The sequence below is a fragment of the Nylanderia fulva genome, unplaced genomic scaffold (assembly GCF_048542155.1).
Source record: "Nylanderia fulva isolate GAGA-0341 unplaced genomic scaffold, ASM4854215v1 Scaffold480, whole genome shotgun sequence".
In the NCBI taxonomy this organism is placed as follows: Eukaryota; Metazoa; Arthropoda; class Insecta; order Hymenoptera; family Formicidae; genus Nylanderia; species Nylanderia fulva.
The window spans coordinates 416-14,440 of record NW_028190566.1 but is presented as its reverse complement, the minus strand read 5'-3'; the positions used below and the strand labels follow the sequence as shown (position 1 = coordinate 14,440).

General features: G+C 30.1%; 1 pseudogene; it reads right to left on the bottom strand.

Annotated features, from left to right (window-relative positions):
* Nucleotides 1–3,660: 3,660 nt before the first annotated feature.
* On the bottom strand, nucleotides 3,661–4,410 carry LOC114939754 (uncharacterized; annotated as a pseudogene).
* Between the last annotated feature and the right edge of the window lie 9,615 nt (nucleotides 4,411–14,025).

The following is a 14,025-nucleotide window of genomic DNA, read 5'->3' as shown; positions in this document are numbered from 1 at the left end:
TATTATATAAATGTCATTTCAGAAGCACTATAGGAGAGACAAAGATAGCACCACATATAATCTTTGTCACTTAATTTTATAATAACTAGAAGTCCTAGATTACACAAATTTAGTCATAAGCAACATATTAATGCATATATTCATTTAAAATTAAGTATGCATCACCAATTGCAAATGTTAATTAACTATAAATCAAACAAAAATTTCTGCATTAGTAGAAGAAGGACAGCAATATGCCCAATCTTATAATTGATATTAATAATACCAAAAATCGCACACTGCTCAGACTAATTTTATAGCAAAATATTAATATATACTTTAAGTGTAAATTTTCTCTCACAATATTTAAATCATTAAAATGGACTTTTCCACCACACTTGTCTAATAGAGAGTTATGTTGCCATAAGATCACACATAAACACCTTTTACTTCATAAGGAATATTATTGCTATTATTATATTAATATTATTTAAATCCTTTAAATATGTAAATTTTTTATTTTAGTGACTAATTCAATCAGTTATTGCAATCTTTAGTCCAAAATTATCTAAATAACCATTCTTATTCATGCTATTGTCCCAAATAACAGTTAATAAATTTATTATAGAACAACCATTTATTTATATTTCCTATTTAAAGTATAGTATTTTTACTTTACCACTATACTGTAAATATTAAACGGTTTATTCATCAATAATATCAGTCAGCACACATTCAACAAGTACCAATCAATAATCTCTGTATTCTATTATTAATTTCAAATAAAATATTTTAACACAACATTAATATTTATATCACTAGTATATCATGTCATAATTTTTAATATAAACTTAACAAATGCCTGTTAAGTATAAATGTATCTAAATTTATCCAATGTGTTATTATAAAAACAGATAAAGTACATACTCTTATATCTCAAAATAAGAATTGTTCAGCATAACTAAGTATTTGTAGTGCATCATCCAGAAAAACTCCTCCTAAGGGCATGTTACTATGTGTTAGCTCTCCGCTCTAGCACCCAGGTGATATATATAATCTACTATAATGCATATGCATTTCTTGGCGTTTCTCTTCCTTGTATATCACTTGACAGAAAACTTTATATTTCCGCGCCTTAAAGTTCCAACCAATAGAAAGTTTCCAGTTTTCCTATTCACGATGCTACCAACTTATTTGTGAGCACGCGCGCACATGCCCCCACCACTACAACTAAGTATCTAAGTACTAAGTTTATGATTAATTAAATGACACTTTCAGAGTTAAATTGTTACAATAATGTTACCAGTAATTAAATCAACAGAATGCACAATGAAAAAATTAAATTTATTATAGAAATTAATTATATGATTTAAATTTCCGCGCCGAAAAATTTTGCAGCCAATAGGAAGATGCCAGCAAAATGCCAGTGTGGCGTCGCTCTGATTCCTCTAGAGAAATAGTTCCACAACACACCGTGGGTTGGCGTACGACGAGCGGACACACGGTGATGAGAAAAAGAAGAAGAGTCGGGTCTAGATAAATAGAATAGATAGAAGAGTCGAGTCACGTTTTGTAAAAAGAAGAATAAAGATCTCTTGGTTGTTAATTAATAGAAACTTACCCTTCGTGTAGCATTTAATCCCTACACCTGCGGAGTCCGCTACACCAGCAAGACATCACTTAATGCTGCCACCCCATTATTGAACACGCGAGCGCATTTTTAGCAGACGACTTTTATACTTTAAATATTCTTGATAAATCACATTCAATAGTCAATTGTTTAATGAGATTTGGCCAATATGACGTAAAATGTTCATATTAATCGGCTGAAACTGCACACAGCACTAGGAAAAATCTCAATATTATATAAATGTCATTTCAAGAAACACTATAGGAGAGACAAAGATAGCGCCACATATAATCTTTGTCACTTAATTTTTATAATAATTAGAAGTCCTAGATTACACTTTAGTCATAAGCAACATATTAATGCATATATTCATTTAAAATTAATTATGCATCACCAAGTGCAACAATTAATTAACTATAAGTCAAACAAAATTTCTGCACTAGTAGAAAAAGAACAGCAATATGCCCAATCTTAAAATATTAATATTAATAATTCCAAAAGTCGCTCACTGCTCAAACTTATTTTATAGCATCATATTAATATATACTTTAAGTATAAATTATCTCTCACAGTATTTTAGTCATTAAAAGTCTTTTTCCACCACACGTGTCTAATAGAGGGTTATGTTGCCGGGAGATCGCACATAAACACCTTTTGTTAATAGAAATAATTGTTTAACAGCAAAACCCCCATTTGCCATTTATCTTTACAACAACTACAACTGATACACACTGTTTATAATGTTTACAGGCACCAAATAAAACTTTTATACCACACTTTTCAAAGCACGTATACTACACACGTCCGATGAGGACATCTCTAGACGAACTCATCTTTCGCACGTCTGATGTACGCGAGTGGTACGAGCGCCGCGTAATTGAACCCACGCTAACATTGCTAGAAGAGTTCCAGGAACGCGATAGCGGCTGGGCATTGTCGCGGATAATAGATTTGACAGTGAATATCAACAAATACAATCCTATGCGCGCGGGATGCAATGTCAAATTACCACGAAAAATTGTGGTAAAGAAAGCGGTGGTTAATGTGCGATCAGCGCACAATGCGTGTTTCGCATGGTCAGTGGTGGCCGCTCTGTACTCCGCTGATATACATGTGGATCGGGCATTCTCCTATCCGCATTACACCACAGTGCTGAATCTCCAAAACATTGAGTTTCCAGTGACTGTAAATCAAATTAAAAAATTTGAACTTGCAAACGACATTTCCGTAAACGTGTACATCATCGAGAACGAGAACATCGTCCCGCTACGTCTTTCGGAAAAAAAGAAAGACAGACATGTCAATCTGCTGTACGTGGAGGACGAACACGGAGTGAGGCATTTCGCGTGTATAAAAAATCTGTCTCGCTTTGTGAGCTCGCAACTGAGCAAAAAGAAATGTAAAAGATATATATGCGATTGGTAAGCATATATACTTATTAAACTTAAATTATATTAAGAGGGGAAGCCATAGTAGAGCACGAAAAAGTAAGGCTATTTTCGGGAATTATTTTTGGGTCAATGAAATGATGAATCAAAAATCTGTAAAATGAGCAGTATAATATCATAAACGAATTACAATTTAAAATTTTTTGACGCATTTTTATTACAAAATGGCGGCTGTGCAGCACTTATCCTGTGGCGCCTATTTTTACAGGAGGGCCCATGGGCGAACATCTACAGTCCGTAATTTTTGACCTGGAACAAAAAGTGAAAGTTTTTTAGGTTCTATGTATAAATGGGTATGGAACTGCGTAGGATTTTTTCGATATGTTAATTTTTCGCAAAATAGCGCACGTTTTAAGAAAAACTTGCAAATGTAACCAAAAAAAACGCCATAAAATTGTTGATAAAAAAAAACCATATAATATAACAAAAAAACCCTACGCAGTTCTATAGAGAAAGGTATTCTGAATATACTGTGAAAATTTCAAACCGATCGGTAAAGATTTATTCGAGTTATGTGTCCGCCCATTAAAAAAAAAGTGGTTTCGAGAAAAACGCGTTTAAAGTTGTAAGTACTGTAAAATTATATAATATTTTTATATACCTCTAATCGGCAATGCCTGCACCATACAATTGGCCTTCTTCGTCAATTTTCTGTTGATGTTTGGCCTTTCGAATTGACATCTGGTCGATTCTGGCCTGTTTTGCGCCCTCTGTCATGAATCGCTCCGCCTTCTGTATTCGCTTTTCATCTAATTCCATACACAGCTCATAACTTTTCGGGCCGATTTTCATTCCCATGACTTCGATTATGTGTAAAATGGACAATAACCCTTCATTAAAAACGCACGAAGCGATGTTCACATTAATATCGATAATTTTTTTGCCTGAATTCAAAGTTTTTGGAGCCATCGCCCACACTGTCGAATTCAAACTTTCATTATTGTTTTGTGTGAAACTGCCGATGCAGCGAGTGAGAAGATCATCCGCAGTGAGTTGTTCGTAAACTGGCTTAATTGCTTCATAAACTACATCAGACATTGGTGGTTTGTGCGTATAGGTAGCCAAAGTGTTAGAAGATTCGCCCTTTGCCACGAGCACCATGAATTTTTTCCAGTCGGGCAATTGTCGTGTTGGGGATGGTTATCCGTAGATATTTTGTGAAGTAATGTGGTCCATATAGCTGTCTTCATTTTTTCGACTGATTCACAATTTCTACGAATAGTTAACCCGAAATATATTGACAGTTCGTCGATCAGTTTGCCTGTCAATTTCCTTTTTCCTCCCAAGCCTTTTGTGCGTTTCTTCAAATTACGGAAGTAAGTGCCCATGCGTTTTTGTACGTGATTTACGCATTCCTTTTTAGTTATCGTCACATTTTTGTTACGGTTCAGCATCTGTGACACCTTTGAAGGTTTTCGAGCCCAGTAAACACTCAGGGATCATTTACGTAATAATTACATAATGTTTTATATGTATATTACAGATCATCATAACGAAACTGTGACGTATCGTTTATGTCAATAACGTAATGAATCTATAATTGTTACATAGAATTGTTATATAATTTAACGTTACTTGTTATGTAACATTTATGAAATTTGGTGAATGTAAATATGCATTCTCTAAAAGTTTCGTAAATGCTACGTAATTTTGATGACATAATTGTAACGTTATGGTTAAATACGTAACATTTAAGTTTCTTTGTGAATGTAAATGTGCATACTCTAAAATTTCGTAAATGCTACGTAATTTTAATGATATAATTGTAACGTTATGTTAAATACGTAACATTTATGTATTTTGGTGAATGTAAATGTGCATTCTCTAAAAGTTTCGTAAATGCTACGTAATTTTAATGACATAATTGTAACGTTATGTTAAATACGTAACATTTATGTTTCTTTGTGAATGAAATGTGCATACTCTAAATTTCGTAAATGCCTACGTAATTTTAATGATATAATTGTAAACGTTATGTTAAATACGTAACATTATGTATTTTGGTGAATGTAAATGTGTATACTCTAAAAGTTTCATAAATAAACATAACTCTAATTACGTAATAGTAACGTTATGTTAAATACGTAATATTATGTAGTTTGATAAATGTAAATGTGCATACTCTAAAATTTTCGTAAATGCTACGTATTTTAATGAACATAATTGTAATGTTATATAAATACGTAATATTTATTTAGTTTGATAAATGTAAATGCACATACTCTAAAATTTTTGTATATACTACGTAATTTTAATGACATAATTGTAACGTTATGTTAAATACATAACATTTATGTATTTTGGTGAATGTAAATGTGTATACTCTAAAAACTTTATAAATACGACATAACTCTAATTACGTAATTGTAACAGTTATGCTAAATACGTAATTCATGTATTTTGGTGAATGTAAATGTATATCTCTAAAAATTTTCTAAATGCTATACAACTGTAACGACATAATTGTAACATTAGTTTAAATATGTAACATTGACATTTTTTTATCGACATTAATGTATATATTCAGTAAAAACTTTATAACCGTTATACATAACGAAATTTGCGAATATCACATTAAATATAAAAATGTATGTAACTTTGTTGACATCTCTTGAGCGTTCTGAAAAAAGGGCATGCATATATCATGAAAAAAGTATCTGGCAATACATCTTGAATATTTTCTTAATATATGTATAATTACTTTCAATATATTTATTAAACGTCATTAACTACTTTGTGAAAAAATGGAATTTAATATAATTATTTATATATGTGTATATACATAATCAATATTTCGAGTTCATTTTTTTATAAAGTACTTAATAATGTTAATATAAAATTATATCGGAACAGTAATTAATACACATCAAGAAAATGTTCAAAATGTATTCTCTATAGCTACGTTTTTTTTTTTCAATGATATTTCGAACGCTCAGACATCAACAAAGTTAATATTTATTTTTATATTTTAATGGATATATAATTGTTATTATATTGCAACAATACAAGGTTTTTTACAGATGAGGGATACGATGGGGGGCGGGAGAAACAAAAGAAGGGAAGGACGGAGGAAAAGAACGTTTACAATTATGCATTAGCGTTACGTTAGGATTTATTAAGTTTTAGAAGTACACTTTACATTCACCAATATATATACGTAAACCGTGACCGAATTTAACATAACGTGTTGCAAAATTATATCATTAAATACGTAGTATTTTCGAAACATTTCGAGTATAAATTTATTATCCCCCAAATACATAAATGTTACATACCAAAATAACGTCAAAATACATAAACAATTCTATTGTTGTAACACATATAGCTTTATTTACGTATTGGACATAAAAGAAAAGTCATAGTTTCGTTTGATGATCGGTAATATATTACATATAAAACATATGTAATTATTACATAAATGTATTTTTTGAAATTATTTATGTTCTTTGTTTTTTAAAACGCGTCGTAATTAGCACAATTAGATTTTATCTTGAGAAGTATTGTTCTTTATAAGTTTATGTGAACTCGGCTTCTGATTAAGTTTGCCATGATTGGGCTTAAGTGTGTGCAGTGCCGCAATCGCAAACATAAAAAGTGTCCGCGCAGTTCGCGCTTTACTTTCAAATGGAAGATGTACGATACGGTAGTATAAATGCTTGAATGTAGTCTCGAAAGTAAAGAGAACCAGTGTTAAAGATTTTGGTAAGTATAAGATAAGAAAAATTTAACATATTAAACTACTAAGAAATGATAAAAATGATTGCGTTTTTATGTACAAATTTAATTTTAAAGACTGAATTCTGTATAGAAAACCAGAACACCACGGAAGAACACGTGAAAGCTGCGGGGCTTATAACCAAAAGGACATTACCGGACCACCACGGCGACATAAGATATACCACCTCGGCCTCATTATTCTATGATTTGTGGTGAGTACAATTCATTTAGTCAATATCATATTTCCCATCTTTTCGCATGGATTTCTTGCCCCAACGAGCATATATGTCTAATGAGGAAAATAAACATATTATTCGCACTGCAGCTTTTTCCACTCATTAGAAGGTTAAATTATTTCGAGTGTAAGATCGGATTTTATACTTCATAATAATTATAGATTTTTTTATTAATTTTGCATGGCACTAAAAATAAAGACGGTCTACCATTTTCTTCTAATGGATATCATAATGGGTAATGAATCTATGAAAAATGATATTAATGATTAAATAGCCTATATGGTTGAGCAAGTAATTATTTGCCATTTAGAAAAAAAATGTAGATATATACATATATTTTTTTGGAAAGTTCACATAATGTTATAAATTTATTATTTGAATTTTTTCTCATTAGTATAGCTCCATTACAAATCAAAGAAAAATATTTATGATTCCTAAATATTGTCTACACAGTGGAGTCTTAATTTTGTAATTCGTGTCATTGATTGAATTAATTTTGTGCGAACCAACTTTTATTCAAGTAAAATATGTGAAATAAAACATGATAGCTTAACTATTGAAAATTATTGTATAATGAGTTGTAGACTGAAACAGTGTAATATTATAGGTAGGAGCGGGACTGCAATAATATTAACACTTTTTTAAGATCTACATCGTTCATTATACAATGAATTACAATAGTTTTTAAAGATATCATGTTTATTTCAATATTTTACTGAATAAAAATTTGGGTTCGCACCACAACATTAAGTCAAATCAAATAACACTAAATTAAACAAATAAGGATCATGTGTTAGAAAAATATTATGTAATGGTAATAATCTAATGGAAAAATGATATAATGATAAATAGCGAATATGTTGAGCAAGTAGTTATTATTTTGCATTAGAAAAAAACTGTAGATATCTACATATATTTTTTTGGAATATGTCACAATGTTATACAATTATTATTGAATTTTCTCATAGTATAGCTCAATTACAAATCCAAAGAAATCTTTATGATTAATAAATATTTTACACATGAGTCTATTAATTTTTTAATTTAGTGTTATTTGATGAATAATTTTGGCGAACCAAATTTATTCAGTAAAATATTGAAATACACATGATAGCTTTAACTATGAAAATTCATTGTATACGAAGTGTTAGATCTTGAAAAGTGTTAATATTATATTAGGATGCTTATACGCATTATACTATTAACACTCTTTTTAAAGATCTACATCTTCATTATACAAGAATGGACCCTCGTGAAAGCTGCTCATATGTATGTTCAAGCTGGTTACTTGATAAAATTTGGTTCGCACAAAAGTAATTCAAATCAAAATACAACTAAATTAAAAAAATAAGAATCATGTGTAGAAATATTTATTATTTAGATTTTTATCTTTATTTGCAATTGAAGCTATACTATAAGAAAACATCAAGAATAATTTTAACATATGGGCAATATTTGGAAAAAATAGTATATCTACAGTGTTTCTATATGCAATGGTTTCCTGGTCAAACCATAAATTAGCTATTTGACATAATTTATCATTGAAATCCATTACAATCATTAATAAAAACATTATAGACCAATATGTTCTATTATATTAAGGTTTTTTAAATTCTCAAATTATATTTTATTTGTTTTAATCAATGGTTGATCGATTGAAGAAAAAAAAGTGTAGAAAGTCTCACTTGGTTAAAATATCTTATTTATCAAATATCTTTTATTTTACAGAATAAGTTTTCCTATATACCGTATCATTGATCGCCTGATAGGATATACAAACGGCGTGGCACACAGTCTTACGTAACACACGACTGAGTAAATAAAGTTGTATTTGGTGATGAACACAGGTATCATCATTCGCGCTTCTTTAGAGAATGTATGTCGTGCAGTACTCCGTCGATTTCGTACGTCGCGTCAGTCCGCCCGGGTAAGTCATACGAGGCTCGTAATCGGACTCCCGCTGTTCGTCTGTGTGGTGTGTATGCCTGTGCGGCTTATATCCTATTCATACGTGTGTTAGTGTATGTAGCTCTGCATGTATAGCTTGTATTATATTAAGCATTTGTGAAGTTCTTCCGGGCGCTACGACGGAGGGTTGTTGTGACGTGACGTCTAAATTCTGTCCCATTTGTGCAAGGGTTTGTCGGAGTATGCTTATTTCGGCATCTATCGCGGTTGGCGGAATAGTTGCGTTCGCGTTTGTATTTCTGCCATATTTATTTCGCTATAAATTTCTTCGGGATCGAATATTTCGCTGTCGTATGACGTTAATGAAAATTCTCTTCGCGAAGATACTCTACTTGGAGTTCGGCTGATATACGGTCGCAATCGACGCGGTTCGTTTTGAGTTACTTGAACGGAGTCGCTTGGATTTTTTGCGAATATACTCGCGTCAAAACTAGTAAATGGAAATTCTCGTTCGTTTATTACGTTCGGAGGTAACTCGGTATATTTCGAAATTAATTTATATGTGGAACTTTGGGATCTCAAATTGAGATACAGTTCCGTTTAATTAATTTTTCGTTCGTTTCCTTGGCTCTATTGCCCAGCTTAGACGACAGCATACTTATATTATTTTTTTAACTTGCAAATAAAGTAATGCTTAATAGTGTAATTTTTTATACATTTAGATTTGATTAATGATGATAACCAAAACTTGGACAAGGATATCGAAAATATGGATGAAACAGCAATAAACGTGAGTCAAAATAAAAAGAATAATATTGCCTCTGAAGACCATGTAACTTCTGATGAAGGTATAAACAAATAATTTTGGTACAATAAGGTATTAAACAATACAAGTCGATTTTAAGTAATCCCGCTTAATATATATATAGTGTCTATTAATTTATTAATTTAATATTAAATAAATACAATAATGATACTAAAAATTTCCATTATTTAGATCCTAAAGATGCTGTTAATCCAGTAAATAATATGATACCAACCGATATCATTTTTGAAAATTTTCCAGCAGGTAATCATTCATATTTATTGTTCTTTTGTTTATAGTAATATAATTTGTAAATTTATATTTCATATAGTCAGAATATGTTTCAATCCTGCAAACACGATTGCGATAACAAATTATTGGAACAACAAAATGCATTTTTAAAGCAATTAGAGCGTACAATAATTCGCTTCCACTGCTCTCAGCATCTGGTTCAAGCTGTATGTAGTACTTTTTCTCTTATTCCGAACAAACCTTTCAAGAAATCTTACAAAATTACTTGATTTCGACATCGCTATTAAAAACTAATGAGGAAGGACAAAAACAAATGGTAAAAATAGTCTACATTTCTTATTTCTTGTTTTTTGAATATTTGAGACAAAATTCAAGGTTCGAGCTGGTAAAATAATGTAAATGGTTAGAAAGAAATTGCTTTCAAAAGCAATTTTGATTGTCAAGCTGATTAAACTAGGATTATTTTATAACATTCATTATAATTTCATTGTACCATTGTTGAATATGCCAAAAACTACTGATATCTATTTTTAAAAAAATATATATTTAACCCTTTTTCCTTCTGACTAACTGACTTTAATTGAAATTAAAATAGACAAAAAGATGCTCAATATTTACCAGAAAAAGGCTCGAACAATTGTATATATATATATATATGTATTTACATTTTTTTCGTAGGAACATTTGTCTATTGTATATGAGGCACTTCTCCCCCACGATCAAATAAAAGCTGGACTAGAAAAAATATTTACTAATAAATTGGGTACAAAATGTTCTTGATGGGTCGCAAAGGCAACTTCGAAGTGAACACACTAATAATTATGGACATTTTAAAACGTATATAGAAATGTAAAAATATATAATTAAAAAAATTAATGCTTTTAATAGCATAATAATTGTACCGGTACTATATTAACTGTTTTTTTGTTACATTTGTAGGATCGACTAGAAAAACACTTTCCATTTTTGACAGATAAACAATTTCAGAACTATGTGTCAGCTTGGTTAAGGCACTCAAAAACGCGCTACGACAGAGAACTAGTATGTTTTACGTTTTACTTGTATATTTTAGTTTTCGATATAACAACATATTTATTATTACTTTTATTTTTTACAGGCAAAGCAACAACGTCAATAAGTTTTATCATTTTTTAAGTATCACAATAATAGTTACTTGTGTATTTAGTGTATTCATGAATTTTTTATTTTTACGTTAAAATCAAAGAGAAATTAATATTTTTATATAAAATGTTGGCTTGTATTAAAATTATTAGCGATAAATGAATGCAATTAGATGATAACTTATATATATTACTAAAACTTCTTATTGCCCACATTAACAGCACTGACCATATTAGTTGTGTTAGCGATTTGTGTTATTATGTATCTTATAAGTTAATTATATCCCCCATAGCAAAAAATGTCACAGTGACATCACAATAAGCTCACAATAGAGTCACAAGGTGACAAAAAAATGTAATGTCACTGTGATGTCATTGTGAGATTATTGGAAGGTAACAGTGATATCATTAATCACAATTGAAGTGATATCATTGTAAAATGTCAATTGATATAACTAGTATATCACGAAATGTAACAATAAGGATAAAAAATCTGTCATAGCAAGAAAATGTCACAGTGACATCATAAAGATGTTCTGCTGTGACGATAAAATATTATTTAATCGTCACAGCACAACATCTTTATATGTTACAGGATATCATCAAAAATGTCACATTGATATAACTAGTATTCACGAAATGTAACATAATGATAAAAATCTGTCACATAAGCAAGAAATGTCACAAGTGACATCATAAGATGTTTCCTTTGAACGATCAACACTAAAATTAGAAAAATAAAGTTTAATTTATGATTATATTAATCATAATTTATATTTTCAATTTCATTTATATTTATTATCGCTATAACTAAATATATATTAGGGGTGTCCAATTTAAAATAACACGTACACCCACTTCAAATATCTCTTAAAATATTACTCAAATAAAGGGCATCATCTACTTTATGACCTCCTTTGAATCAAACAACTTTTATTTGAAAATATTTTCTTTAAAAATAGTCGCTGTTTCAGCAGAATGACTGCTAAGTTTGGTCATCTTGTCAGACTTGACGTTGATTTGTTTCTAAAAGTAAAAAGAATCAACACGTCAACCGTTAATGGACGCTACTTAATGTAACCTAATCTTACCTAATCCTAATGCAAGCGTGACCGTGTAGGGCGCGTGCCACGTTGCCCAAAACGCTCTGCAGCGTATACGCAGTCTGTTGGTGTACCAGCACGTGTTTTTTTATTTGCATAAGAGGACATTTTGACTCAAAATAAGTGATCATCAGAAGATCACTTAGCAATAAGAAGTGATTTAACAAAGTGAAAAACATCAACATAAAAATTAAGGTTAGTATATACAATATTTTTATCTTATGTTTGTCTTATATTTTTTTTCATATTTATTGTAAACAGATAGATCTTTTTTTCATTTGGTATATGTATATTTAGGAAAAAAAATATATTTTGTGAAAAATATTGGGTCGCAAACGAAAACACTCAATATTTTATAGTGCAAGACATAAACGAAGATTAGTTGCAAGAAACACAGTAACAGATATGAATATGATAACTCATCAGACTGATTCTGTCTCTGCGGATTCCTATGGCAATAATTAATAATAATAATGATCAACTAATTGTTGTTTGATGAGAATGCTTCTTCTTTATGTGATTCTGATAAGTATACTCAGATAGAAATCTAAATCAATATTATGATGAAAATAATATAACTTTCTGAAATGAAAATAATCCTGTATGATAACAAATTACACGGATTCAATAAGCTGCAAGCTATAGGCGATAACAATTATGAAAATCTGTGTTTAAATGATAACGAAACTTTATACATGACATAAGTAAATGTGCTATTGAAGAAACAGATCATCACTCAAATCACTCCGTCACCTTTTACAGATATTGCAAACACACACTAATTATACTTTGCCTAAAGATCCACGTACATTATTGCAAACTCCTAAATCAACTGAAATTATACAAATTGAAAAACGGAGACTTACTGCCACTTAGGTCTCGAAAAAGCTCTTCTAAAAATATTGAAGACCGTAAAAGATTGAATTTTGCTCTTGATAACATTCAATTATTTATAAATATTGATGGTTTACCTATATATAAGTCTTCCCAAAGAGTTTATGGCCAATATTATGTGCAGATAATATTATAAACAATGTATATGTCATTGCCTTATATTATGGTGAAGGAAAACCAAAAAATGCAAATGAGTTTTTAAAAATGTTTGTAGGTGATGCTATTGCTTTTATAAATAATGGGATTGATTATGAGGGACAGATCATAAAAGTCGAAATTAAAGCAATAATTTGTGACGCTCCTGCTAAATCATTTATTTTAAATGTAAAAGGACACACTGGATATAATAGTTGCACTAAATGCATTATTGAAGGTGATAATATAGAAGGACATATATGTTTTCCATACACATCTAATATGATGTTACGTAATGATAAAGAATTTTTTACTGGATCTTATAATCTTGATTATCAAACTGGTGACACAATTTTAACAAATAAAAAAATATAACAAATCTAGGCTTAGTTACAAATGTGCCACTAGATTATATGCACCTGGTATGTTTGGGTGTTATGCGTAAACTTATTATGTTATGGCTTTCAGAACCACTTAAGATAAGATTATCAAATTCAGACAAAGAACAAATTTCTAAGAAACTAATAAAGTTACGCAATTATATTCCTTCTGATTTTGCTCGAAAACCAAGATCATTAAAGTATATCAAACATTGGAAAGCCACAGAATATCGGCAATTTTTATTATATACAGGTCCTATTATATTGAAAGGAATACTACAAGAAAATGTATATTTAAATTTTCTAACATTACATGTAGCAATCACAATTCTTGCACATCCTACTTTAACATATCAAACTTCTATTATAGAATATGCAGAAAATTTATTAAAACATTTTGTAAAATCATTTCAAGTT